Consider the following 25182-nt stretch of genomic DNA (forward strand, 5'->3'; position numbering starts at 1 on the left):
TGGTCTAACCAGGGTTTTGTATAGCTGCAGCATAATTTCTACCCCCTTGTATTTCAGTCCGAGATATAAAGACCAGCATTCCATTCAACTTTTTGATTATTTTCTGTACCTGTTCATGACATTTTAATGATCTATGTGCCTGGACCATGAAGTCTCTTTGAACATCCACTGTTTTTTGCTCTTTACCATTTAGAAAGTACCCTAAGCTGTCCTTTCTAGGTCCAAAGTGGATGACGTCACAATTACATATATTGAAATCCATTTGCCGCAGTTTTGCCCATTCACTTAATCAATCAATATCCCTTTGTAGTGCGATACTTTCATCCACACTGCCAACAATGAAATCTATCTTTCGGCTAGATTTTCAGCAAAACGGTAGTTTTACGCCAAAATTACCGTTTTCGCTGTGCTACCGTTTTTAGGCCAAACTTTTGGCCTTTACGTCAGTGGGACGCATCGGCAAAGTCGGCATTGCACGACAATTCGCGGTGCAAATCGTGAGTTTCGGCAACTTTAGTCTGGGGCCGGTAGTGCTGCGAGAGGTGCCTTGGGAGGGGGGTGGGGGGGGGGGGAAATTTGCAAAACACATCATAAAACCCTTACATACTAAATCGCTGAAAAATAATTTTAAAATAAAAACTTTAACTTACTTTTTGTGCAAGTCTTCATACTTACCGCTGCTGGCAGGAGCGCAAGGGCTGGGAGAGCGCCGAAAGTACGATGCAGACGCAATCACCGGCGGTACGTGGAAGCGCCGCCACAAAGAGGTGCCCGAGGATCCCGCCGACCGAGGTTTCGCTGCGGAAGATCAAATCGCGGCGAAAACCTAGTCGCAAACCTGGCGAAGATGCGGCCGAGAGTGTCTAATGCTGCTCATTCCACCTTTTTAAGCTGCGATATAATTCCTATTTAAAAGAATTTGTGGACTTTTGCTCGTCTTTAAATTGTAAGGATTTCAGCAGAGCCAGGCACTTTGTAAATGTGTGTTGCTGTGTACCGCCTAATCACTAGCTACAGATTACCACAGCAGCAGCTTGTCCATTTGCCGCCTCAGCAGCAATTTGCTGTTTTAGCATTTTTAGGAGAAATAAGATCTCAAAAATTTGAGAATTTAAAAAATATATAATTGACTTCAATTTGCGGATTTCTCTAATTCTTTAATATTCATTCAGCTGTAAACATTGACAGAAAATTATACTGAAAAAAGTTCAAGTGTTGACTGAACTGAATATTTTGCACAATATGGCCCACTCCTGCACCTATTTTCTATGTTTCTATGGGGTCAAGTTTCGGCCTGAGTTGCTCCTATTTTTTTGGAGCAATTAGTTTAGAATGGAGTATCTTAGAAATTGCAATTCTCAGCCATTAGTTTGCTCCAGTTCTAGTCAGTTAGAACAGTTTCAGTTTATAACAGATTTTTTTTTTTCCAAAAGGGGTCGTGTCCGGCCATTTACGCATGTTTTGAAAGCTTAGGCAGCAAAACTTACTCCAAACGAACTTAGAATGGAGTAAGTGTAGATTTTTGTACGCTCAAAAAAACCTTGCCTACACTTAGAAAATCAGGCGTAGGGAACGAGGGGTCGGGGGCGGTGGGGGGTAACAAACACTAAACACTTCACTTTTACAAATAAAGAGCCATCATCAATAATAAATGATAAATAAACCAATAAATCAATCCAAATAAATTACTCACCTACTGCAGCACCAGGAAGAGGGGAAGAGAAGGTGATGGGGGGGGGGGGGGGAGAGGAGAAGAGAAGAAGAGAAGTTGGGGGGGGGGGGAAGAAAGAGAGAGAAGATGGAGCGGGGGGGAGGAAGAGAAGAGAAGAGATGGGGGGGTGGAGAGAAGAGAGAGAAGATGGGGGGGGGGGTGGGGAAGAAAGAGAGAGAAGATGGGGGGGGGGGAGGAGGAAGAGAAGAAGAGAAGTTGGGGGGGGGGGGGAAGAAAGAGAGAGAAGATGGAGCGGGGGGGAGGAAGCGAAGAGAAGAGATGGGGGGGTGGAGAGAAGAGAGAGAAGATGATGATGGGCTGCTGCTCTTCATCAGACTCTTCGGGCGGGGCCCGCCCCAGCTAAATGCAGGGCTGGCAGGCCCCACCGACGACAAGGAAGCCGGGCCCCGCCTAGGACTTCGGGCGGGGCCCGCACACAGCCGATGCCGGGCTGTCGACGCCGCCGACTCTTCGGGCAGGGCCCACCCCAGCGAGAGGCCGGGCGGGCGGGCCCCGCCACCGAGGTAAGCTGTGCAGGCCACTCGGCCGGGGATAGGGGTGATGTCCCTTCGGCGTGGGATAGGGTCGTCGCCCTGGAGGCAGGACGCTGGCTGCTACTGCGCACGCGCGCAGCTGCCGGCACTGTTTGACGCAGGCCTGTAGCTCCGCCCCCAGCAGCTCCTGCTGTGCCGCGCCGAGGTGGAATTGGGCCAATAGCTATTGGAGAATCGCGAGGTAAGTATTCGGCACAATTTTTGGTCTATAAATTAGGCGGGCCTCTCCGATGAACGCCGTTCTAGCGGGCGGCCGAAACTTTACCCCAATATATTTAACAGTTCTTAAACCAAGTACAATTGGGTCATGTGAGCGGAGGGAACTTTAAAATCAGTAAACACAGGTTATTTTGACTGGAAAGTACAAGCATCAATTTAAAAAAATGTAACATACTACATATTGTTACTCCATTTCCTATGAATTACACAGTTGCAAGAAGATACTCAGGTCGAAATTGCCCTGTTTAGTGACGTCTGTTAGTGCTTCCGGGGAGACGCAAAAAAGTTTTCACCCTGGGGATGCGCTACCAGTTCTCGCAAAATTGCGCAGCAGTTAGCAGTGGTGCTGTGACAGTAGCGCAGCACCCTGCTGGTAGCGACCCGGGCCGCCAAGTGACCAATGATGTCATCGCCGTGCATGCCGACTCCGTGGCGGATATTACCCTGCGCCCCGAGGGCTGACCTCCGCTCACGGGGCGGAGGTCAAGAGCGCCCCGCGCCACCATCTTCCCTGTTTGGCCGACTCACCAATTGGCCAGACTTCTGCCTCCCTTGCGTGGTGCGGGCCGCCATCGCGCAGCTCGGTACTCTATTTTGGGTGCCGGGCTGTGGTCTTGGTACCACGCCGTCCTAGTGGCCCACCCACTGGAGGCCATCAGATGCCGTACAGAGTATGGCGCGGCCCTGCCCTTAACTGAAAGGGAGTGCGTCGAGCAGTGCCAGCGCTACGCTATCATAATTGTAGTCATTTTCCTCATCATTGTTCGAAACAAATTGTATCACTAAATTATTTGAAAAGCACCTGTATGTTCAAATTCCCTCTTGAAATATTAGAAGGCAAGCTTTCACTTATAGTCTTCAACGGAGATTATAAATTTGTAACAGAAGTCATGTACAGTACATTTAATTTATCTAAAACAAGCAAATGTCTCAGTGACTAACTCTTAATACAGGTGGCAGAGTGGCAAAGAAACAATGCCATGTTGGGACATTGGAGTACCAGGATTAATTTGTACTTCAGAGTTTACCAATTATGCATTTTTAATTATCACCAGCCTTCCGACTTGAAAGTCAGCATAAAAAACTAAGCCTGGGATGTGTATGTCTTGGGAAAGTAAGATCACCTCATGGGCAATAGAAGTGGAAGGGGAGGGGGAGAAAGAGAGGCATTGTGGGGAGATTTAATATATAATAAATATTATTCCTTTTCTGCATTGCTGGGTTATGACAGATGTCAGCTGCCATTGAATACTCCCTCAAATCGGCACTTCTGCATGTCAGAATCTAGACTGAGCATCAACAGCCTCTTTGATCATTAAGACACAACCGAACCCGATCCAGTTTACAGCCAATGCCCACATACAAGTACTTCCCTGCAGGAGGCACCAGATGGAAATAAAGAGAAGAAATCGTGTTCGGCTTTTTCCCCTAATCTAGGGGACACAGAGGAATCTATCTGGTAAATACGTCTCTGTATCTTATCAGACAATGCATTTATCCACTGATCCACAAATTTCTATGTAAAATCCCTTCTGAACGAACTTTATCTTTGCATCTCAAGTGATGCATCATTGAAGTCAAGAGGCAGAACCATCGAGAGATTAAACTTCAACGGCTATTACATTGCTGGGTTTAACGACACAGTGGAATAGAACAATGTGCCATTGTGTGATGAGACATGTCTACATCTGCCATTGGGCAAGGCCAGCGACTTCCTCGAAAGTGAAAGAAAAGAAAATCAGATGACAGTTGAACCAGAAAAGTTGGATCAATAGGTATGGGGCAAATTAGCTACCTTCTTACGCTTTTGACTGGAAGATTAGACGTAACCTTGTAATATCTGTGGGGGGGGGGAATATGAGGGGTGAGAAAGAGAAAAAAAAAATCAGACTATTTTGAAACAAAAGATTGAAAGATAAATAATTGGTAGCTCACAGTGTGCAATGATGTAGCTTGACTGCAGTTAATATGAAGGGAATACTTATCTGAGTAACAGACAAAACCACTTACATTTGCAAATTTGATACATATCTTTATCAATTACTCAGATACATTGTTACTTTGTGGTTATTATGGGATTGATAAGTGGGTTCAGTTTTTTTTCCAATAATAAAATCACAGTGGCAATGCGGTGAATATAAACCTACTGCTCACTAAGTACATCTGCCCCAGAGAGATATGCAACAAACTAAGGAAGCTTATCTCTGCTTCACATTTTTAATTATCAATCACCATTCTTCTGACTTGCATTAGCCTAACTCAGGATTATCACCATGACTACCCCCACATGACTTCCATCAGCTATTGAGCTAAACATACACAACAATTGCAAGGCAGGTCAATTATTTTCAGATTGGCTCAACACTGGTACAGCTAATTTTTGTTGTTGCAATTCTCTACCATTTTAAATATTTTCCATCACCACATAGTCTCGCCTTCAACTTGAGAACAGTGGGATCTGGGGGTACAGATAAACAAACCACTAAAGGCAGCAAGACAGGTTTATAACACCATACAAGCAATGCACTAGGGTTCATTTCTAGAGGGATAGAATTGAAATGCAGAGAAGTAATGTTAAACTTGTATAGATCCTTGGTTAAACTACACTTGGGAGTGCTGTGCATAGTTCAAGTCTCCATATTATGAAAAGGATATAGAGGCACTGGAGAAGGTGCAAAAAAGATTTATTAGAATACCACCAGAATTGAGAGGTTATAACATCAGGAATGATTGAACAGGCTGGGGCTGTTTTCTCTAGAAAAAAAGAAAGGGTTTGATAAGATAGATATAGAGATGTTTCCACTTACAGGTGGCACTGGGGGCCATAAATAAGATGATCACTAATAAATCCAATAAGGAATTCAGGAGTAACTTATTCACCCAGAGAGTGCTTAGAATGTGAAACTCACTACCACAGGGAGTAGCTGAGATGAATAGCAGAGATGTATTTAAGGGGAAGCTAGATAAGTCCATGATGGAGAAAGGAATAGATGGATATGTTGATGGGGTTAGAAGGATAGGAGGAGGCTTGGATGGAACATAAGCACCAGCATGGACCTGTTGGGTCGAATAGCCTGTTTCTGTGCTGTAAATACTATATTTAAGACCGAAGAGCCCTTGATTATTAGACGATGGCCAAGACTTTGATGCCCAGAAACTTGCTTGTACAGGGTTAGGTTTTAACATTTTTTGTCCACCAAGTTGCTGGAAGTGCTGGAAATGTGGGCAACAGGGCATCAGAGACCTTGGTGAACAATGGAACAAACAGGGTTTCTCCTTAACCAATAAGATTTAAGAATTGAGAAATAAACAGAGCAAGTACTGAAAAGGAGGGTGAATTAGAGTAGGTGAATTCAATGCCAAATCAAGTGCAGAAAGAGAAAAAGGGGAAAGAAAGATTGAATTGAGAGGAAAAAAAAAAGACAGAAAGGAAAAGTAACATTCCTTCAGGTTGTGAATTGTTTGAGGATATTTCAAAAATGAGACTCCACACTTTTAATTGTTTATTTTCTGGGCCAGGAGGGTTGATTGGCAGTCATTAACAATTATCATGTTGTTAAAAGGGTACGACACTGTTAATTACTAGATTTAACTTTCTGTGGCAAGTTTCATGGGCAATTAATGTGCAAATACAGCAACTTCATGAAACTCCCGGGGAGGTTAAGCACAGGATACCATTTTCGCAAAGCTAACAGCAGAGTGGCGCAAGTCGGCCAGCAACTTGTGGTGATTCGCAATTCACGGGTCTCTCTTCCTCACAAGTTGCTGCCCGAAGTGTCATCATTCAGATGTCATGATCTTTCTTGAAAATCTGGCCCATTATTCAAGGGCTGTTTTCAGTACACCTTAAAATTATCTTTGGCAGCCAAGAAAGGTTTTCCTGGCGATTCCCTCGACCACCAAAATGGAGCTCTGCACAATGCATCTTCGGACAACATGGCCACGTGGCAATGAGATGAAGTTTGAGGAATTTTCAACATCAGTCACGTTTGAATTGAAGTGCAACATTTCACTGCGAAAGCTACACACCAGGTCGCACTGGATCCACATTTAACTACTAATTATCTACTATACAATGAACTGGGTTTAATTATTTCTAGTTTCAAATAAAAATGCAGTGGGACCTTAAACTATTTTCATATATACTTTGGTAACAACATTCCATGATAAATCCCATACCTTTACCCAACAGATTAAAAGTACAATAGGATATAATCCCCTATTCCGGTGTTGCACAACACTTTAGCCACTAGCCACATGTGACAAACTGGGATTTCAGATATGGCTAATTCCTTTTTTAATTAGTTCATCGAAAAATGAATAATAGACACCATTGTTCGTGCACTTGGAGAGTGCATGTGTTTTTTGATCGTTGTGTGTGCTTTGCTTCCTTGAGTACTGCTCATGAGTTATCTGCTAAAATGGAGTACAACACAGATGAAAACGCCAGACTTCAGTACCATCAAAAGACCAAAAACATTGACCCCGATATTTACGGGGAGATGAGGAGGGTGCGGAAACGCCCGAGGAACCCGGCGAGGCCAAGGACGTGGAGGTCCTGCAGAACTTAACAGCATAACTTAATCTGGGGGTGGGTCTGCGAGAGAGGGAGAACAAGGGAGGGCCTGGAGGGTGAGCGAGGGAACAATTCTGGCACATCTCGATGTGAGAGTCAACATTCTGAACAATCACTCTGATGTCGTGCACTGGTCACAACTGCTAGACAATGGAATTCAGATGATGCTATCCAAACCTCTCAACTACCTTACAACTGCTCCCCCTCATAGTTTCCACAATCGTTTGATACGTTAAACATTTTGCAATTACATATTTTTTTTAAATGGTCAAAACTCTAACCTATGCAATTAGTGCTTTACACGGTTACAATTTTTAGTTAAAAACTCAGCAGGCTATATAATTAAAAACCTGAGTAAATATGAACTTGATTTCATGATTTGGTCCCAGTGTCTTCTGAACAAAACTGCATGTGCACCCAGTCCTGTGCCACACCTGAATTGCTCTTTTGCTTTGTACTACATGTGTATTATCCCTTTTGTCATTAATCTCTCCTGCCTGCCACCCCATCACAGACTTTCCCTTTTGTTCTTTCCTTCCTTCCCATCTTTCCCTGCCCTTGCTTAAAATTGGTTAAATCTCTATATCCAGTTCTGACAAAGGGTCATCGACCTGAAACGTTAGCTCTGTTTCTCTCTCCACAGGTGCTGCCTAACCAGAGTATTTCCAGTATTTTCTGTTTCTATTTCAGATTCCCAGCATCCGCAGTATTTTGCTTTTGCCCAATTCATTGTTTGACTTGATTTTCATTAGGTTTATTGCGATTTTATTCTTTTGGGACAATCTTTGTTATTGTTATTCCAGACAAACTTTGGGTGCACTACAATTTTAATATGTGGTAACAATTTACTCAGCTACTAAAAAATGTCTTATCGCTATCTGGGGGAAACATTTCAGATGACACAACCACCTGAATTCCACACATATGGTTCTAACTTATGAGGGGTCCAATTACAAGTATTGTGACCCCATCACCAATGTGAGCATAAACATCAGATCTAAATTCCCCTGGCAGCACAGAATAAACAGACTTCATAAACTTAGTAGCTGCCTGTATCTCTATTTGATTACAAAATTTGGAACTTGAGGCAATTAGCATAGAAGCATTGATGGGGAAGCTCGATAAGTATGAGGGAGAAAGGACTAGAAGGATACATTGATAAGCTGACATGAAGTAAGGTGGGAGGAAGCTCATGTGGAGCAGAGACCTGTTGGGCCAGATAGTCTGTTTCTGTGCTGCAAATACAGTATGTAATATAATACTATGCAATAACCAGCAGCGAACAAGTGTAGATATTCAATAACTTTAGCCTGCTAAAAAAACTCAAGTCCATTTATCCCACATGCACAGGGAAGACTAAGTCAGTGTTCCTTTAAGAGTTTTGCATCATATGGATTCTGTTATGTTTAGAATAACTCCACAAGATTGTACATCTGAAGCTCAAACTGTTTTGACCTTGGTCTCTTTATTGTAACTCCAGAGTGAGGAGGCAGCATGGTAGTCTGCCTTTTATACCTGCTTGCCCAGGGTATGCAGGTGACCCTTGCGTCTCCCACAGGTGCGCCCCCTGGCGGCAAGTCTTACACTGTGGTAGTGTTTACATACATAACAGATTCCATGATAATTGTCTGATCATCGTCTCCTCCCTCCCCCATTTTATGTATTGGTCTCATCCAGAAAGAACACATTAGGTCTTCTCCAGGGAAGCAGAACAAAAGAGACCAATTTAATTAAAATGAAGAAGTTAAAAGACATAAAATAAAGGAAGCTCAATAAACTGAGTGAGTCAGATAAAGAATTAAGGGCAGGGAGCTTTGTAAATGGAAGTTAAATGACATTCTTGGGGCAAGTAATCTCACATTCTCTCTCAAATTGTTGATCGTCTACACTTGCACAGCTTATCTAATGTATTCTGTACATCCCTGGTGCATCCTCAGATTCAAATTCTCCTCTCCAAATTGACCAGTTTGCATTGAGCTTCTGTAATGTAAATCAGGAACAACAATTTCTAGGGACTCCACCCACCGGCTTTTAGCGTTACCAACCCTCCCACTTTTGGTGGGAGTTTCCCCACAAATCAGCGATTGCTCTAGCAGCCCAGGACATTAACACTGTAAATTTCTCCCGCAGTGCACCCTCCCACTCCTCTCCCCCAACTCGGTCAAGTCACTTGCTCAGAGTCGTCTCCCGCTCGGTGATGTCAACCAACGGGGAGAGAGATGGGGGAATGGGGGGGGAAGAGATGGGGGAATGGGGGGGAAAAGAGATGGGGGAATGGGGGGGGGGAAGAGATGGGGGAATGGGGGGGGGAAGAGATGGGGGAATGGGGGGGGAAGAGATGGGGGAATGGGGGGGGAAGAGATGGGGGAATGGGGGGGAAGAGATGGGGGAATGGGGGGGAAGAGATGGGGGAATGGGGGGGAAGAGATGGGGGAATGGGGGGGAAGAGATGGGGGAATGGGGGGGAAGAGATGGGGGAATGGGGGGGAAGAGATGGGGGAATGGGGGGGAAGAGATGGGGGAATGGGGGGGAAGAGATGGGGGAATGGGGGGGAAGAGATGGGGGAATGGGGGGGAAGAGATGGGGGAATGGGGGGGAAGAGATGGGGGAATGGGGGGGAAGAGATGGGGGAATGGGGGGGAAGAGATGGGGGAATGGGGGGGGGGAAAAGAGATGGGAGAATGGGGGGGGGGAAGAGATGGGAGAATGGGGGGCAGATGGGAGAATGGGGGGGGGAGATGGGGAGATGGGGGAATGGGGAGGGGGGGGGAGATGGGGGAATGGGGGAGATGGGGGAATGGGGGAGATGGGGGAATGGGACTCGGGGAGAGAGATGGAGACTGGGGAATGGGGCTCACGGGAATAGATGGAGACTGAATAATGATAAGAGGGAGACTGAGGAATAGGAAAGTTGGACTGAGAAATGGGAGCTCGGGGGGAAAGATGAAGATGGGGAATGGGAGGGGTTCAGGGACAAAGACAGATTGGGTAATGAGGGAGCGGAGGATGGGAAGTCGGGGAAGAGAAGTGGACTGGGGGGTCAGAGGATTGGGGCTCAAGTGGTGGGGGAGAATGGGGAGGGGGTGAGGACCAGCATTGTCTGCTGAATTAGGAGCTGCAGCAGCGTGGTGGTGACAGGGAGCAGTGCCGAGAAATGATCAGCCAGTAAAAAGGTTCGTGAAACCTGGGGACCTTATTGTGCGTAAACAGTGAAAGATTGCTTCCACTGGTGAGAAAAATAGGGAACAGAATGCAAGGATTCAGGTGGGGGAAGGGAGAATGAAGGTTCTTGAATGGAGGGCTATTAGACCATATGCTGCACCACATGTGGCTATTGAGGTAAAGACTAAAACTTCATTTCAAAGTGAGGGGGATCATTATTTGAAAAGTAGGAATACAAAAGCATGGGGGCGGGGGGTGGATTGGTTGCAGGGTAGAGCAATGTAATGTATTTGTTTCAAGGGATCTTTTCTTAAGAACTCATATCAACACATTGCGATTAAAAACTAGTTGGTTTAATTAGCAAACTGTATAATTACACTATACATTACCAGTTTATCCACCAGGCTCACAACACCTGCATCATCGTGGATCCCCCGAACCCAACTGGCTGGGGTTTATTGAGTCCTGTGAACATCACATGAATGGCTAAGCCACTCTCAACTCAACAGCTCTACAAACCTGAGAATACTCACAGGTACATACATTACAAGCAGCAGCACCGGGGGATCCGAATCTTGATGAAAATTCTCCTTTATTGAGACAGAGCCCAGGGCGTGGTTGAGAAATGTTGGTGCTGAGCTGTGTTTAGAATGATGTGCCTTGTGAGAAGTGCCCCAAACACCAAGCCTGCTGCCCTTTATGTAATGTCTTAGTTTGGTTCAGGTCGGCCGGTTTTGATGTGTGAAGTCCAAGTACAGATCGGCTCATACTGAGGCACCCAGTTTAGAGTTGGCTGAGGCTGAGGGGGGGGGGGGGGGGGAGGGATGTGGACACGGTGACTGGCAACGGCCCCTGCTTTGAATGTGGGGCCTGCTCAAATCCTCATCATATACTTTGAACCTCCTACCATTCATTGGTTCCCTCATAAATCCTGCCCCTCGACTTGCTCAGTATCCTCGGGTAACTACCATCCTTCCTTGTTAACTTATTTTCTTGGGCAGACCTCCACCAATTAATGTTGAAACTGCTAATTCTACTTGAACTGTCACTAATTATGGATAGAGGGGCTGCAACTTCCCTAGTGGCTACTTGAAATAATTATTTGATACACAAGCTTTTTTTTTCCCCACCATCCTCAGTTTGGGCCCCATTAGCATCAATTAAGATATTCAGCTCTTCTCTGCCTTCTGATTGTTATAGTACTGAAAAGAATCCTCGTTATGTTTGGTGGCTGCAGCAATGCTCATAGTCCAATTTCTTCTTGCTCCTGTGACCAGCCTTTTACAGTTTTTGAATGTATTTATATCCTTTTAAGGAGCTCTTTCATAGCGCGCAACAAAAATATATTCCAGTGAAAAAGAAGGGCGGTAAGAGAAGGGATAACCAGCCGTGGATAACCAAGGAAATAGAGAGTATCAAATCAAAGACCAATGCGTATAAGGTGGCCAAGGTTCGTGGGAAACTAGAGGATTGGGAAAATTTTAAACGACAGCAAAGAATGACTAAAAAAGCAATAAAGAAAGGAAAGATAGATTACGAAGGTAAACTTGCGCAAAACATAAAAACAGATAGTAAAAGCTCTTACAGATATATAAAATGGAAAAAAGAGTGACTAAAGTAAATGTTGGTCCCTTAGAAGATGAGAAGGGGGATTTAATAATGGGAAAAGTGGAAATGGCTGAGAACTTAAACAATTATTTTGCTTCGGTCTTCACAGTGGAAGACACAAAAACCATGCCAAAAATTGCTGGTCACAGGAATGTGGGAAGGGAGGACCTTGAGACAATCACTATCACTAGGGGGGTAGTGCTGGACAGGCTAATGGGACTCAACGTAGACAAGTCCCCTGGTCCTGATGAAATGCATCCCAGGGTATTAAAAGAGATGGCGGAAGTTATAGCAGATGCATTCGTTATAATCTACCAAAATTCTCTGGACTCTGGGGAGGTACCAGCGGATTGGAAAGCAGCTCATGTAATGCCTCTGTTTAAAAAAAGGGGGCAGACAAAAGGCAGGTAACTATAGGCTGGTTAGTTTAACATCTGTAGTGGGGAAAATGCTTGAAACTATTAAGGAAGAAATAGTGGGACATCTCGATAGGAATAGTGCAATCAAGCAGACGCAGCATGGATTCATAGAGGGGAAATCATGTTTAACTAATTTACTGGAATTCTTTGAGGATATAACGAGCATGGTGGATAGAGGTGTACCGATGGATGTGGTGTATTTAGATTTCCAAAAGGCATTCGATAAGGTGCCACACAAAAGGTCAGAGGAAATGTATTAGCATGGATAGAGAATTGGCTGGCGAATAGAAAGCAGAGAGTCGGGATAAATGGGTCCTTTTCGGGTGGAAATCGGTGGTTAGTGGTATGCCACAGGGATCGGTGCTGGGACCACAACTGTTTACAATATACATAGATGACCTGGAAGAGGGGACAGAGTGTAGTGTAACAAAATTTGCAGATGACACAAAGATTAGTGAGAAAGCGGGTTGTGCAGAGGACACAGAGAGGCTGCAAAGAGATTTGGATAGGTTAAGCGAATGGGCGAAGGTTTGGCAGATGGAATACAATGTTGGAAAGTGTGAGGTCATCCACCTTGGGGAAAAAAAAAAAAACAGTAAAAGGGATTATTATTTGAATGGGGAGAAATTATAACATGCTGGGGTGCAGAGGGACCTGGGGGTCCTTGTGCATGAAACCCAAAAAGTTAGTTTGCAGGTGCAGCAGATAATCAGGAAGGCGAATGGAATGTTGGCCTTCATTGCAAGGGATGGAGTACAAAAGCAGGGAGGTCCTGCTGCAACTGTACAGGGTATTGATAAGGCCGCACCTGGAGTACTGCGTGCAGTTTTGGTCACCTTACTTAAGGAAGGATATACTAGCTTTGGAGGGGGTACAGAGACGATTCACTAGGCTGATTCCGGAGATGAGAGGGTTACCTTATGATGATCGATTGAGTAGGCTGGGTCTTTACTCGTTGGAGTTCAGAAGGATGAGGGGTGATCTTATAGAAACATTTAAAATCATGAAAGGGATAGACAAGATAGAGGCAGAGAGGTTGTTTCCACTGGTCGGGGAGATTAGAACTAGGGGGCACAGCCTCAAAATACGGGGGAGCCAATTTAAAACCGAGTCGAGAAGGAATTTCTTCCCCCAGAGGGTTGTGAATCTGTGGAATTCTCTGCCCAAGGAAGCAGTTGAGGCTAGCTCATTGAATGTATTCAAGTCACAGATAGATAGATTTTTAACCAATAAGGGAATTAAGGGTTACGGGGAGAGGGCGGGTAGGTGGAGCTGAGTCCACAGCCATGATCTTATTGAATGGCGAAGCAGGCTCGAGGGGCTAGATGGCCTACTCCTGTTCCTAATTTTTATGTTCTTATGTTCATTCCAATGTTTGCCATCATCTTTCTCCCTGCAAGATCTCATGTTCATTCGTCTTCCTCATTTCACTTCAGTTTACTCTGTCGATGCATTTCGGAGCATGTTTGTTTAAGGCTGGATTTTGATCAAAAACCGCCACCACTGGTTTACCGCCCAAAAAAACGCTATGATTATTCTATTAAGAACGGCGGAAAATTAATCAAAAAATGGAAAAAAATCCGCCCGGTGGAAAAAATCTCGGTTGCACGTGGTGGAAAATGCGATTCTCGTCAAATTTAGTCCAAGGCTACGAGTTGGGGGGGGGGGGGGGAAATTTTAAATTGCAAAAAACATTCACAGGACCCTTTTTCAGTGACTTGCTGCAAAGTAATTTTTGTTTAAAAACTTTAACTGACTTTTTTTTGCAGGGTTTCATACCTATCACTAATCAAAGGGCTGATCTGGCTGGTTTCTCCTCGGCGTTTTTCTTTGACAACTACGGATCACCGCTACCACCAAACTCGGGCGGAAGCGATTTTTCCAGTGATGCACGCCAGCGGTCCATTCCCCAGCGGTATTTCGAAACCGCCAGCGGAACACTTCGATGAAACTCCCACCGGGTGGTTTTTCCACTGAAAACAAGGAATACCACTGAAAAACGCGGCAGAACGGCCGATGAAATTCCAGCCCCGAGTCATCTTCTGTGCACATTTATTTTGCATGTTCAGCAGTATGGCTTCACCCCCACTAATGTCTTCATGAAATATATCCAACCTACTCTTCCCCAGTGTTAGCTGGAGCTCTTCCCTCAAAGTTGGCTTCCTTAAAATTATATATACCTGTCCCAGTAACACTTCGATATTAAGGGAATCAAGGGATATGGGGATAGTTCAGGAAAGTAGAGTTGAGGTAGAAGATCAGCCAGGATCTCAGTGAATGGCGGAGAAGGCTCGAGAGGCTGAATGGTCTACTCCTGCTTTTATTTCTTATGTTCTTTTGTTAACACAAAATGTTAGATTATACTTAAAGTTAGGTATGCACACATGTACACAGGGATCAAGTCCACAGAGCCAATTTTTGTTGTGTTAGCGCCTAGAATTGGGCTGCTAAGAGGGAGGTAGAGGTGAAGAAATCAGTTCTGCCAGATCTCTGCTGATTTTGGGCCCCGCTATATATTCCAATTGGGCCTGGAGCAGGCGTCAGACACAGGTTTTTAATGAGTCTTTGTGAAGGTGCTACAAGTTGTTTTTTTTTGCCCAAGGTTCTATTTATTGGCACCAGAGGAATCCTCGGAGCTGATATGCACAGAGGAAGATGAGGAGCTGTGGAGGAATGCCGGGCAGCCTCAGAGTCTCAGCCTCTGCTCTCCCAATGCCATCCAGACCGGTACATCTGCAGAGGGAAAAGTAACACAGCCTCGCTTTCAAAAGGCATTACTGGAGGAGGGTCCTCTTCCCAAACTTGACTGCACCAGCAGATCTCCTGTGGCATTGCAATGAGATGCAACTTGCCTGTCTAGCACTTACTCTGTAAAGTTGTTCAGAAGCTCTCCAATCACCCTGGGTCATACTTTACAGTGTACTGCATGAAAGGCATGATAGGGTGAGTAGGAGCCAACATTGCCCATTTGACATCACCGACCAAGATGGCACCAACCATTTTTGTGGGCCCTTGCGGACCAACTTGGAAATAGCTGCTGCAGCATGTCCTCTCAGGGACTGGGGCAGCATAGGGGCTGATGCTGAGTTGAGCCATCTGCTGCAAGAACAACCGTAGCTACCATGCAGCACAAGGTTTGCCCACGTGCAGGAATTGTACTCGTCTTCAGCAACAATCAAATCAAACAGAAGACCAGGTGCGAGGCCATGTCTCAACTTGTCTGCACCTAGGGGATCTTCTCCTTTATCCTGCCCTACCTGATCTTAATCCTCTGCTCCATCAGCCGAGGCCAAGGTTGCCAAGTGGCTAAGTTGCCTTTGATCTTCTCTAAAATCTTTCTAAATTTCCCCCCTCGAATAGTCTCCATCCCTAATTTTATTTGAACACAATTTTTCTCTCCTACCAGCGTGTCACCCCTAGACTCACGAGTTTGCACCTGGAGTTGTGAATAACTATGCAAATGGAGGTTAGATTGGAAAATGTGTGGCATTTACACTTGAGATTTAAGGCACTGCATACCAAACTAGATCTGATTTATACCTGAAGACAAAAACTGCTCCCCTCATGTTTTACATGGTCCTTGCATAGCTTGGGCTTTTGGCAGTCAATTATCCATTTGCGTATCAATTTGTATGCAAAGGCTAAACAAATGAGGGTGGCAATATGATCCGTGGGACCGAGATGACTGAAGGTACAACTGCCACTGGTGGGGCAAAGGGAGTGGGTGACATTAGGATAAAAAGGATGAGATGTAACTCAGTGCGGCAATAACAATAACCTGCATTTATAAAGCACATTTAGCATAGTAAAACATTACAAAGTATTTCACGGGAGTGTTTTCAAACAAAATGACACCAGGCCATAAGAGGTGGATTTTAAGGGGCGGAGGGGTTTTGAGAGAGGGAATTCCAGAGCTTTGTGCCTAGGCAGCTGATGGCACAGCTGCCAATGGGGAACGATTATAAATCGGGGATGCGCAAGAGGCCAGAATTGGAGGAGTGTAGATGATCTGAGGGTTGTACAGTTGGAAGACATTAGAGATAGGGAAGGATGAGACCCTGGAGGGATTTGAAAACAAGGATGAGAATTTTTAAAAATAGAGGCGTGGCCAGACCAGGAGCCAATGTAGGTCAGCGAGCACAGGGGTGATGGTGCGATTTAGGATACGGGCAGCAGAGTTTTGGATGAGTTCAAGTTTGTGGAGGGTGGAAGATGCAAGGCCAGAATAGTCAAGTCTAGAAGCAACAAAAGCATGGATGAGGAATTCCGTACCAGGTGAGCTGAGGCAGGAGAGGAGACAGGCTATGATGTGGATTCTCAGTCATTGAGTATAGTCAAAGACGAAAATCAATAGATTTTTAGATACAAAGGGAATCAAAGGATATGGTCGGAAAGTGGAGTCGAGATACAAGATCAGCCATAATCCTAGTGAAAGGTGCAGTAGGCTCGATGAAGGAATGGCAGAGTAGGCTACACCACTCTGGAACATGAACAGTGTAAAAAAAAAAGTCAATCAAAATTTTCTCGTGACTAATTTTTTCCTTTCATGAAATGGAGAGTGCTTTAAACAAAAGTACTCCCCACAGACAGCCGTTCCGTTTTTAAGTGCAGTTCTTGTAGAATTGATGCTACTAGTTATTATTTTGCCCTCAAGCCAAATATATAAAGCAAGTTTAAGTTAACAATTCCCTTCAGTAGACTTGGCGCGAGTACTTGCTGTCAAATTAAAGTAGACGGCTGGCATCTGAGCACATTTTCTATTTTAGATTAGAAAAGCTCGCATTTAGTCGAGAGTTTCACACAGCATACAAGTCAATGGAGCTTGTAAAACAATAATCACTACAGACAGCCCTCCATAGATAATTTTATATCCATGGCTCTGGCAGTTTCTTCTCAATTTGATTCAAGTAGCCACTTTCAATCAAAAATTCCTTTTATTAATGAAAAAAACCATCAGCACCAAGCAAATCAAACATACTCTTGACTTGACAACCTTGCTTATCTGTGAAAGGCAAAATTTTGCTGAGTTAACAATGGAGAACGATGAATCAAATTACTCAGTTACTAAGAACTCTGGTGGTACATACATTAATGTGGCTCAATTTTCCCCCAAGTGTTTTTTGGCGTACTTGAAGAGTTATGCCAGTTTTATGGGGGCCCCCCCCCCCGCCAAGCATGCCAAAAAAAAATCTTCCAAGTTTCCCAGTTTGATTTCTTCCTCTCGTTTAGTTTTGGGGGTGAAGCCTTGATCTGCGCCAAAAGATCAGGTTGCTACAGTAACCAGGGACATAATGCGGACTGAGGCTGCAAAGTGACACGTACAGCCAGCTCACAGCAACCAAGCACAAGCACATTACAGCAACTTACCAAGCACAAGCACATTAAACATTGCAGCAACTTATCTCCATTAAATTATTAAAGTGTCCCCCCCACCCCATCGGCGGTACCCGGTTCCCACTCCTATCCCAGGCCGAAGGGCCTCCTGGTGCTAATCCCCGCACCTATCCCTGGCCGAATGGCCTCCTCTCTCCCGGTCCCTGTACTTAACTAAACCCGAAAGGCTTCCCCCCGCACTCTCTCTTACCTCTCCTGCTGTCGCTGTCCGGGCATCTGCTGTGCTGCGTTACTTACCCGTGCCAATTTTCTTAACTCACCAGAAGGTTTTTCTACAGAGGACACATACACCGGCATGAGAACTGGAGTAACTCTGAGCTGGCCAAACTTGCCTAACTGGCCAGGATTGGCGCGGGTGGCAGGTTACGCCCCCTTTGACTCAAAAAAACTAACCTAAAAAAATCTTTACTAACTGAGTTACGCTGGTGCAAACTGATTGAGGAAACTTACATTTTTTTTTTAAAAACTTAGGCCAAAAAAAAGTGGTGCGCGCCAAAAAACGGTGCAAATCACTGGGGAAAATTGAGCCCCAAATGTGCACAACTTATATTTATTTGTAAAATGATTATTTTGAGAATTGCCATGTGAAAAAGATTCACGACAGTCCAGATTTCTGCCATCATATTTTCCCCCTATATAAACTGTTTTTGATAACGATCATTGAATTATTCTAATTATGCTTTTTGCGTCAGGCTAGCTACGTTGGTACAAATATAGCGTAGCTTGCTTTGTTAAAAATGACAAAGCTCATTACCTTTATATTGCAGATATTAGTGAAGTTACTTACTCCACATACTGCACGGCTAGGAGGGAAATTAACAGATTACCGGAGGGAAATTAACAGATTACCAAAAGCAAATTTACATCATTCATTTGTGCGCATCTTTGAAATTGCTCTAACCAATCACTGAAGAAAGATTTCTAATACAGTAAGGTCAATGCATGGACAAGGCAACATATTTCAGCCAAAAAGAGAAGACAATGTGTTTAATGCAGCTACACTCCAATTGCTTTCGTGATGACAGTACGTTAAAATTCTCATTGAATATTCATAGAATTCCTGACAAAACACAGTGACATATAATCCTGGCTTCAGTAGGCAAGAATGCATTGTTCTTCTAGCTGTACCATAAGATACGACATATAAGAGGTTGAATTTTTCATTACTAAAGGTTGAAAATCCATCACATGTTTTCACTATACATGGTTATTTCAGGTTAGAAATGACAAAGATAAACTGTATTTAAGATAACACCAAAATCCTTACAAAAGAATCCCACCTCGTCTCTAAATTGGAAAATTACCGACCAGGACCAATCCTAATTTATTTAGGATGTGAAAACAGGAAGCAAGGAAAAAATAGCACAGCTCCTTGAACTGAATTTCACTGAGCTGATTATCAAAAAGGTGTACTGATGTATGCACAAGTAAATAAATTTTAGTGTCAATTTAAAAAGCATTAGAAAATGATTTAAAAGATAAAGCATAGAAAGCACTAAGTTCCAGTCTCAGCGATAGGTCAGTCAATTCTTCATGACAATTAGAACAGTTTAAAGAAAGATCTAACAGAAAGCTGTTATTTTATTAAAACTAACATCCACTACAATTTCCTAGTTGGGTCTTAAAATGTGCTCAAAAAGTAAAGGAAAGAAGGGAATCCACTCGACTACTTTTTGTTCCCCGCAACAGATAATCCCAGTTGAGACAAGCAAAAGTTGCTTTCTAGAGGAAATCAGAATGCAAATTTTATTCAAGCCTGCTAAGATTTCTTATACATAACATGGCCTAAGTCCAGTTTGAAATTTATTTTGGATTGTAGATTTGAAAAAGAAATAAATGAAATTAATACTAGTGGAAATGAATCTCTTCCATGTGTTCCTGATTCACAGAACAGAAAGAATACTCCAACGAAATGGGTCATCGGTTGCCTGAAAATATAATCAAAATCGTACAAAACTATCAGTTTCCATTAGTTTGTAACCATCTGGTAAAACCTATCCAACAACGTTTACGTGTCTTATATGTTCCGACTGATGATTCATCTTGTACTTCTCAAAAAAAACCTTAAATACAAAAACTCAGTTTCATGTACATAGCATGGCTTTGTAGCCTTTAGCAAAATATAGGATGAATGACAAAATACTGCACAAAAAAGCTCAACACACAAAAGGCCCATTACATACTACCCAATGCACACGGCATCTTGACTCAATATGAAATGTAATGCTAGTTTTTTTAAAACCAAACAGCACAAGCAGAGTAATGACCTAATTTGTTTAGTATTCTTCTCAGCATAGAATGGGATAGGGCATATTCTTGTAAAAACTTGCCCATGTGCTGGTTCTACATATCATCATAGGCGGTCCCTCAAACGAGGATGACTTGCTTCCACAAGAGTTCACAGATGTTTCAATGAAGGACCCGATGTGCCAGTCCTGAACTCCAATTGAGGGGGTGGAAGATGCCTGTGCGTGGATTTTTTTTAATGTGTGGTGGCCGGTGCACATCAGCCACCACACGGGCTCGACAGAGCTAGTCCTTTATCCAGTGGCAAGGGTTAACCAGGATGACTGGAGACCTGCTCTGCTGCACGGACCTAATGCGCACACAATCTAGGGGGAGCTCTATTACACTACATAATTAATAACAGGTCGGCATTGAAAGGTGCAAAAGATATTCAGCAATGTAAAGAATTTAATAAATGAAGGCTTACAGCTTACCCCTTTCAGCTTTAATGAAATCCACTTGGAATTTCAAACATGATACCAAGAACTGAATTATAACTTTTTACATTGTTTCTCCAGTGATTCACTCTGGCCCTGAATTTACAATTGGTGTACCTCCTTTAAAATTGACCGCAAGTTCGGGATTTCCGCATGCGCATTACCCCGAACTTGCAATTGGTCAAGTTCCGACTCCGCATCGGGTTCGCTGCACATTTTACCGACCCATTTAAAATCAACGTGCTGGCAAAAAGTTGCCGCTAATTTCCTACCTGCTGCGCGTCATTTATGCTGGAAATTTTTACGGCTGGTGCAAACAGGCGCAGGAGTCTGCTGCACAGTGTAAGGGATGGGGAATGAGAAAATTGAATTAATTTTGAGCTAGCTTTAAGCTACACCCCATAAAAAGCATCCTAAAATCGAGATTTATGGTTTTAAGGACATCTTCAGTAAAAAGTATGAAGACTTTGATTGTTTGATCGAATTGCATTAATGGTGAAATCTTGGTTTGTGTATTAAATGCTACTGCAATGATTTTTATCAATAAATTACAATAAAATTTCTGGCTACCGAATTGTTTAAAATGAGTTGCAGGCAAATCAGCAATCTCCTGTTTCTTGATTGGCTAAGAGTCAGGAAGGAGCACCAGTCCACGTGATCCCAGGTTGGCATACGCACAACGGTGTGTCCCTGGAATCAGTAGGCCACGACACTACACACAATTCTGCAGCCTTTCGAAGCAACTTGGGGGCTTCACATCTGCTAAGTGCATATTTCATTCGGATGTCGGCAGCATACTCCTCAGCCATGCCGCCAACAGCAAATTCAGGGCCATTATTTTCAGCTACAGTTTGAATTTGTAATATTAAATTATGTTTCTTCTTTAAGGAATAACCTCAGAAATACCATAGAATGTCACTCTGAGGTACCAGTCAGTGGCTGTACTTAAACATGGCAGTGAACCCATGTATCAGAGATGAAATTGGCGTAGTCAGGCCGGATGTTAAATTTCCTTTAACTGACTATAATAATGGCTTGGTCGTTTGATTATACAGTATTGCAATTGGCTCAAGCTGCAAAAAAGGTAAGAACGTCTATGATTCAATGACAAATTTAGTTGACAACAACTTGTATTTATATAGCGACTTTAACATAGCAAAATGTCCCAAAGCGTTTCACGGGAGTGTTATCAAACAAAATTTAACAGAGCCACATCAGGAGATATTAGGACAGGTGAGCAAAAGCTTGGTAAAAGAGGTAGGTTTTACTATCCGCAAGCACGGGATTGATGGGTGAACGGGACTTAGTGTATGGGCAGCAGAGTTTTGATGAGCTTAACTTTAGAGAGCGTAGGTGGTCAGCCATGAGTAATTTGAACAGTTGGGTCTGGAGGCAACAAAGGCATGGATGAATACATACTAAGGAGGTTGAGTGATGAATCAGGGTACCAGTAATAATGTAATAATGTTGCAGGGGTACAGAATGTACCGTGTCTGGGGCGCTTCAATGTCCATCACGAAAAGTGGCTCAGTTACATCACCACTGACTGAGCTGGCCTAGTCCTGAAGAACACAGGTGCCAAACTGGGTGTGCATCAGATGGTGAGAGAACCAACACAAGGGAAAAACCGACTTGACCTTGTCCTCACCAAATCTACCTATCGCAGTTGCATCTGCCATGACAGAATTGGTAGGCGTAATCACTAGGCAGTCATTGTGGAGAGGAAGTCCCATCTTCACACTGAGGACATCCTCCATCGTGTTATGTGGCACAACCATCATGTTAAATATATTTTCAGAACAGATCCAGCAGCTCAAAACTGGGCACCCATGAGGCATTGTGGGCCATCATTAGAATTGTATTCCACCACAATCTGTAACATCATGGCCCGGCATATCCCTCACTCTACCATTACCATCAAGTAATGGAACCAACCCTGGTTCAATGAGGAGTGTAGAAGAACATGCCAGGAGTATCAGCAGGCATACCTAAAAATGAAGTGCCAACCTGGTGATGCTACAACAAAAGGAGTAACATGCATGCTGAACAGCGAAAGCACGATGCTATAGACAGTGATCAGCAATCCCACAACAAACTGATCAACTCAAAGCTCTGCAGTCCGGCCACATCCAATCATGGGTGGTGGTGGACCATTCAACAATTACCTGACAAAGTGGAAAATTGCCCTGGTATGTCATGTCATGTCCAGAAAAAGCCTGAGTGCAAAAGACAAGTGTTTACATCCATCTTCAGCCAGAAGTGCAAAGTGGATGATCGATCTCGTTTTCCTCCACACCATCACAGAAGCCAGTCTTCAGCCAATTCGATTCACTCCATGAGATATCAAGAAACAGTTGAACACACTGGATACAGGAAAGGAATTGGTCCCCGAAAAAATCCCTGCTGTCGTGCTGAAGACTTATGCTCCAGAATTAGTCCATGCCTCTAGCCAAGCTGTTCCAGTACAGCTACAACACTAGCATCTATCTGGCAAAGTGGAAATTGCCCAGGTACGTCCAGTCCACAAAAAGAACAAATCCAATCCGGCCACAATCCAGCCAATTACTGTACTCTCAATCATCAGCAAAGTAATGGAAGGTGTTGTCAACAGTGGTATCAAGCAGCACTTATTCACCAATAACCTATCCACCAATCTTGAGTTTGGTTCCGCCAGGACCACTCAGCTCCAGACATCATTACAGGCTTTGTCCAAAAAGAGCTGAATTCTAGAGGTGAGGGGAGTGTTACATCTCAGCCCCAGGACAATGCTGTGAGAGTTCTTCAGGGCAGTGTCCTTGGCCCAAACCATCTTCAGCTGCTTCATCAACGACCTTCTCTCTATCATGGAGGTCAGAAGTGGGGATGTTCACGGATTGCAATATTCAGTTCTATTCGTAATTCCTCAGGTAATGAAGAAGTGCGGCAAGATTTGCACAACATCGAGGCTTGGGCTGATAAGTGGCAAGTAACACTGTCACCACACAAGTGCCAGGCAATGACCATCCCCAACAAGAGTGTCTAACACCTCCTCTTGGCATTCAATACCATTACCAGCATCGAATCCCCCACTGTAACATCCTGGGGCGGTCACCACTGACCACAAACTTAACTGGACGAGCCACATAAATAATTACTAAAAGAGCAGCTCTGACAGAAGCTGTTTATTCATAAATACTGTGGCTACAAGAGTACAATTCTGCAGCAAGTGACTAACCTGTTGACTTCCCAAAGCCTTTCCACTATCGACAAGGCACGTCAGGCGTGTAATGGAATACTCTCCACTTGCCTGGATGATTGCAGCTCCAACACTCAGAAGCTCGACAGCACCCAGGACAAAGCAGCCCGCTTGATTGGCACCCCATCCACCACCTTAAACATTCACTCCCTCCACCATCGGCGCAATATGGCTGCAGTGTGTACCAACTACAAGATGCACTGCAGCAACTCGGCAAGGCTTCTTCAACAGCACCTCCCAAACCTGCGACCTCTACCACCTAGATGAATAAGGGCAGCAGGCGCATAGGAACACCAGCACCTCCACGTTCCCCTTAGCCAGCGACGCCCACATCCCGTGAATGAATACATTTTAAAGAATTGGTCTCAGTACCCTGGGTTAGTGAGGGGAAAGAATAGTATTCCTGCTACTGATCCCTTCTGGAAATACACATTCGTCATGGGGGCAAGATTCGATTCTGCTGCAATGCCACCTGTGGTCGGGTATTCCACAGATTCATTCTGCCATAAAGCAAACACATAAATAATGGCACTTGTACGATGCGTCGGAAGGTGACTGACACACATGGAACTGTACCCCAGCGCAGAGTCAGTTTTCAGACGAGAGAAAATAAAGTTTCAAATACAGCTGTGTCTGTAGGCAACAAGGTAGATTTCAAAATGAACCTTTGGGCATAGAAAATGCTACAAGGTCTTACTATAACTAACAAAGTGTAAGGGAGTTTTGTAACAATGTTACTACATACCAATATTAAGTTTAAAAAATATTCACATCCATCATTTACACATTTCAGTTATTGAAAATGTTTACGATCCAATTAAAAAGTGAACTATACTCGCAACTGCAAAATGCTGTAAAATATATTTAGATACCTGGAGGTTTACAGTGAAAAATTAGTTAGTTGCCGCACAATTGTTCGCTTAGCTTTTGATGCAAGATTACACATGCAGAGATTTGGTTATGCTTGCGTTAGAAAAATGCTGCATTCGCATTTTATAAATAATGCAAGTTTAGGCGATTTTGATCTTGCACAGAAAAATGTAAGATCATTTAAAAATTAATTGTTATAAAAGCAAGACTCAGGTACTTTGACTGTCAAACTGTAATTATGGAGTTGGATACAAATGCAGATATTGCAAAAACAAAAAAATTAATTTGAACAATCATCACATCACTTGGGAAATTCAGCTTTCTTAAAGAGTTCTGATCATTTTAGTAAAATGCTGGTGCGTTTCGTGTGGCTTTGCTCATGAATTTAAGGATACAACGTTTGGCAATAAATCAGTTACATGGGCAATGTATTATTATTTAATTAGGAGGTATTTGTCAAGGCAATGGGACTTCTTCGCTGAAAAAAAAGGGGAATGAGGTATACTTGGAAGGCTAACTTGAATAAGTACATCTCCAGATGTCAAAGATTTGCTTAAACTGTTTGTCATGAGCCACTGCAATCCATAATCAAGATTAATGGTATGTTTGAGTCATTCTTTGGTGTAAAATGCCGAGGGGAATAAATACAAGCTCAAAAAGTTTACCTCAGGAGTCTGGGTTGGTGCTGGGGAGGCAGTACCCGTACCAAG

The 25182-nt window shown here is 43.7% G+C and overlaps 1 protein-coding gene across 8 annotated transcripts in view; it reads right to left on the reverse strand.

Moving 5' to 3' along the window:
• Positions 1-25182, reverse strand: part of ctbp1 (C-terminal binding protein 1) — a 228174-nt gene that overhangs the window by 111986 nt on the left and 91006 nt on the right. The window contains exon 1 of one of the 8 annotated variants that reach the window (XM_070866883.1): positions 17835-17849. The exons of the other annotated variants lie outside the window; for them this stretch is intronic. The gene's annotated coding sequence lies outside the window, so the exon portion shown is untranslated. Of the gene's footprint in view, positions 1-17834; positions 17850-25182 lie in introns of those variants that run through there. 8 annotated transcript variants of the gene reach the window in all.

This window comes from Pristiophorus japonicus, chromosome 2 (assembly GCF_044704955.1).
Source record: "Pristiophorus japonicus isolate sPriJap1 chromosome 2, sPriJap1.hap1, whole genome shotgun sequence".
Taxonomy (NCBI): Eukaryota; Metazoa; Chordata; class Chondrichthyes; family Pristiophoridae; genus Pristiophorus; species Pristiophorus japonicus.